The following is a 5,000-nucleotide window of genomic DNA, read 5'->3' on the forward strand; positions in this document are numbered from 1 at the left end:
AGGGCGGTATCTGATCGCCTTCGAACCTCTAACTTTCGTTCTTGATTAATGAAAACATACTTGGCAAATGCTTTCGCTTCTGTTCGTCTTGCGACGATCCAAGAATTTCACCTCTAACGTCGCAATACGAATGCCCCCGCCTGTCCCTATTAATCATTACCTCGGGTTCCGAAAACCAACAAAATAGAACCGAGGTCCTATTCCATTATTCCATGCACACAGTATTCAGGCGGGCTTGCCTGCTTTAAGCACTCTAATTTGTTCAAAGTAAACGTGCCGGCCCACCGAGACACTCAATAAAGAGCACCCTGGTAGGATTTCAACGGGGTCCGCCTCGGGACGCACGAGCACGCACGAGGCGGTCGCACGCCTTCGGCTCGCCCCACCGGCAGGACGTCCCACGATACATGCCAGTTAAACACCGACGGGCGGTGAACCAACAGCGTGGGACACAAATCCAACTACGAGCTTTTTAACCGCAACAACTTTAATATACGCTATTGGAGCTGGAATTACCGCGGCTGCTGGCACCAGACTTGCCCTCCAATAGATACTCGTTAAAGGATTTAAAGTGTACTCATTCCGATTACGGGGCCTCGGATGAGTCCCGTATCGTTATTTTTCGTCACTACCTCCCCGTGCCGGGAGTGGGTAATTTGCGCGCCTGCTGCCTTCCTTGGATGTGGTAGCCGTTTCTCAGGCTCCCTCTCCGGAATCGAACCCTGATTCCCCGTTACCCGTTACAACCATGGTAGGCGCAGAACCTACCATCGACAGTTGATAAGGCAGACATTTGAAAGATGCGTCGCCGGTACGAGGACCGTGCGATCAGCCCAAAGTTATTCAGAGTCACCAAGGCAAACGGACCGGACGAGCCGACCGATTGGTTTTGATCTAATAAAAGCGTCCCTTCCATCTCTGGTCGGGACTCTGTTTTTTTTTTTTTTTTTTTTTTTTTTTTTTAAAAAAAAAAAAAAATTCTTTATTCCATTAAATTATTTCTTACATATTAACCCACCACCTAATACATTAGTGGGTCTTAATTCTCTACATTACATTTTTATTGAATATTAGCAGCATTTATACTTCTATTCTAGTGTTAGTAAACTTACTTGCTACAGGACATAAGAGTTAGTTTCTTTGTTGGGTAAGATCTACTTTTACTCTTGCTAACTAATCTAAGGTCTACCTCCTGCAGCGTTACAGGCGTGCCAGATGTTTATATAAACCTACTGTGTGGCCGTGCCCACTGAGCTAATCCCAGTGAGCATGCCCCTGGCACTGGGCTGGCCTTTTGAAGATCGCTGCAAGTTCAGTTAAATTTTCTATCTCCTATCTACTTAAGGTCTGACTATTGCTAAGTCATGATCGGTGCGCAACTGTCGAATCCGGGTGTTGGCGCTCCCTCCCCCTGTTCCGGAGCGTGGCGGATTCCTACCGTCACGGCGATTGGCCAGTCCACGCCCCGGCGGAATGGGATGGGTCGCCTTCAGTTATGTCATGTCCGGTTGTTCAAGTGTTTTCCCTTAAATATTCCCGCAGGACCTTTGCTGATACCTCGCTGGCAAGGCGGTTTACTATGTTGAATGTGGTGGGATCTCTGATTAATTGATACGTATTGTTGTGAGGCAACTGGCTTCTTAGGTCACTGGCTACATCATCGAATATGGGGCACTCATAGATCACGTGGTCCGGAGTACCCCATTCAGCTCCGCAGTCACACGAGGGGGTAGCCCTTTTCCCGAATCGGCATAGATATGCCGGATACGGTCCATGTCCTGTGAGGAAGTGCAACAGTCCCTTACTCTGTTTGCATGTATTAGCTCTAGAATTACCACAGTTATCCAAGTAACGTGGGTACGATCTAAGGAACCATAACTGATTTAATGAGCCATTCGCGGTTTCACCTTAATGCGGCTTGTACTGAGACATGCATGGCTTAATCTTTGAGACAAGCATATGACTACTGGCAGGATCAACCAGGGAGCTGCGTCAACTAGAGCTGAGCAGCCGGCCGCCCGGGAGTGTGTCCCGGGGGCCCGCGCGAACACGCAAGCGTCCGCTCAATCATTCTGCAAACAGGAGGAGGCTGAGCTCCCCTGCACAATACACCTCGAAACCCTCTCAGGTCCCGGCGGCGCGCAGCGCCGTCCCAAGTACTTGGTCGGGTTCGAGAGAGGCGCAATCGCCCGGAGTTAGGCGAGTAGACGCTTTCGGTGCGACCACCCGTGCTCCCAACTGAGCTTGCCGCTGCCGACAGAGGCCCGGGAGCGTGCTGTCGTGGCATTGCCGGCGGGAGACAACACGCGCCACCTACGGTGACCGGCAGCTCCAACGCCAGCGCCACAGAAGGACAAAAGCCCCACTTGGGTGCCGAAGCGAACTCTCCCAGCACAGCGCACGCGCCAACACATCCGCACAGCTGCGATACAAACCACCAGCGAGAACCGCTGGGGCGACCGAGCAGCAGACGGCGTCGCGGCGCCGAGCGCCGGGCGGCGGCGCATCCTCAACGCACACAGTCCTCAATCGGACCAGCACACTGAAGATGTCCACCGCGCTTCGCACCGGGCCCGCGAGGACCTACTTTGGCCGCACGGCGCCGCGCGCAGGGTGCGCCGGCGCGCAGCTGCGACGCCTGCCGCGTCCGTCGGCCGGCGCGCCTGCCACTGGCCGCCCCCACCAGCCGGCTGTAGCGCGTGCGCCCACGCACCGCGCGGCCAGCACGCCGGGAGGCGCCCCCTCACCGGCCGGGGACGGTCCCACCCAGCCACCGCCGCGTATCGCTTCACACCCAGATGCCGTTCAGTTTCGTCGGCATGGTGGGTATCGCTGGAACAACCGGTTCGTACCTCAACCTATCGTCGCCATCACCGATTCACCCCTAGCGAGAACAACCGCACCACAACAGGTTACCATTTGTTCATTTGCGTAACTTCACCAGAAAACGCAGGCGTCCATCGCCATTTGCAACTTCAACGATTATTGCATGCCTGTGTCAGGTGTCACGCCACACTACGTCTGCCCACATACACGCAACAAAATGTGCACGCCTAGACAATACGTGGAAGGTGGCCCCCGTACGTATGCGATGTCCATTGCTCGAACGACTGTCAACCGGCCTCTGTAGCATGTCGCAGATATGGAACGCGGTGCACCATGCCATCACGGTGTGTGAGGAGAGACGACTAGGTCCGAATACATCAACAGACAGCTCATGCTGATCGCCATCCACGGCGTCCGTTCCTCCCACACGTCTCTATGGCGTACCACACTGCAATCCAGCTCTCATAGGGAGACGACACGTAGCTGCGTGCACAATATTTGCACTGTATGGTCCGCCGTTTTTGGGCGCAGTCGTTGTACGGTCACACATGTGCCACGATGTATCATTCGGTACATAAGGACGAATGTGCAGTACAGATTGTGGTTTACGCGTACGACATTAGCGGACGGTTGACACAGGCCGCACCACAACGTAGCCTGAGTACGTCGCATGCGAAGGGCATTGAACATGCAAACTTCTCACCAACCAGCTTGCGAAGGCAGGGGGGCAAGGTGGGGACGTGGGGAGGGGCGGCATGTACGTCCTGCTGCCATCCACATTACAGTGTACAGCAGGAGCATGTGGAAAGTCAGCAAGACTTGCAAGGTGTTTAACATGAAGCGATACACAGGGGAGCGGGCAGTGCGAGTAGCGAACTATATTGCGAGGGTTGCGGGTGGGCAACACTACACTAATTGAACGAGTCGTATAACAATTACAGAGCAGGTTTAGGCGACAACATGGGTTACGTTAGGGGACAACGTGGGTTACGTTAGGGGACAACGTGGGTTACTTTAGGGGACAACGTGGGTTAGGTTAAGGCACAACGTGGGTTAGGTTAAGGCACAACGTGGGTTAGGTTAAGGCACAACGTGGGTTAGGTTAAGGCACAACGTGGGTTAGGTTAAGGCACAACGTGGGTTAGGTTAAGGCACAACGTGGGTTAGGTTAAGGCACAACATGGGTTAGGTTAAGGCACAACATGGGTTAGGTTAAGGCACAACGTGGGTTAGGTTAAGGCACAACGTGGGTTAGGTTAAGGCACAACGTGGGTTAGGTTAAGGCACAACGTGGGTTAGGTTAAGGCACAACATGGGTTAGGTTAAGGCACAACATGGGTTAGGTTAAGGCACAACATGGGTTAGGTTAAGGCACAACATGGGTTAGGTTAAGGCACAACATGGGTTAGGTTAAGGCACAACATGGGTTAGGTTAAGGCACAACGTGGGTTAGGTTAAGGCACAACGTGGGTTAGGTTAAGGCACAACATGGGTTAGGTTAAGGCACAACATGGGTTAGGTTAAGGCACAACATGGGTTAGGTTAAGGCACAACATGGGTTAGGTTAAGGCACAACATGGGTTAGGTTAAGGCACAACATGGGTTAGGTTAAGGCACAACATGGGTTAGGTTAAGGTACAACATGGGTTAGGTTAAGGTACAACATGGGTTAGGTTAAGGTACAACATGGGTTAGGTTAAGGTACAACATGGGTTAGGTTAAGGTACAACATGGGTTAGGTTAAGGTACAACATGGGTTAGGTTAAGGTACAACATGGGTTAGGTTAAGGTACAACATGGGTTAGGTTAAGGTACAACATGGGTTAGGTTAAGGTACAACATGGGTTAGGTTAAGGTACAACATAGGTTAGGTTAAGGTACAACATAGGTTAGGTTAAGGTACAACATAGGTTAGGTTAAGGTACAACATAGGTTAGGTTAAGGTACAACATAGGTTAGGTTAAGGTACAACATAGGTTAGGTTAAGGTACAACATAGGTTAGGTTAAGGTACAACATAGGTTAGGTTAAGGTACAACATAGGTTAGGTTAAGGTACAACATAGGTTAGGTTAAGGTACAACATAGGTTAGGTTAAGGTACAACATAGGTTAGGTTAGGTTAGGTTAGGTTACACGTTGTTGTAAGGAAAGGTGTAGGGGGGGGGGGGGCGGGG

At 51.8% G+C, this 5,000-nt stretch overlaps 1 pseudogene; it reads right to left on the reverse strand.

The window, feature by feature from the left end:
* The window catches only part of LOC124747101, a 2,785-nt pseudogene extending 799 nt beyond the window's left edge, over window positions 1–1,986 (reverse strand).
* Window positions 1,987–5,000: the final 3,014 nt, after the last annotated feature.

Source organism: Schistocerca piceifrons, unplaced genomic scaffold, assembly GCF_021461385.2.
Source record: "Schistocerca piceifrons isolate TAMUIC-IGC-003096 unplaced genomic scaffold, iqSchPice1.1 HiC_scaffold_382, whole genome shotgun sequence".
NCBI classification, from domain to species: domain Eukaryota; kingdom Metazoa; phylum Arthropoda; class Insecta; order Orthoptera; family Acrididae; genus Schistocerca; species Schistocerca piceifrons.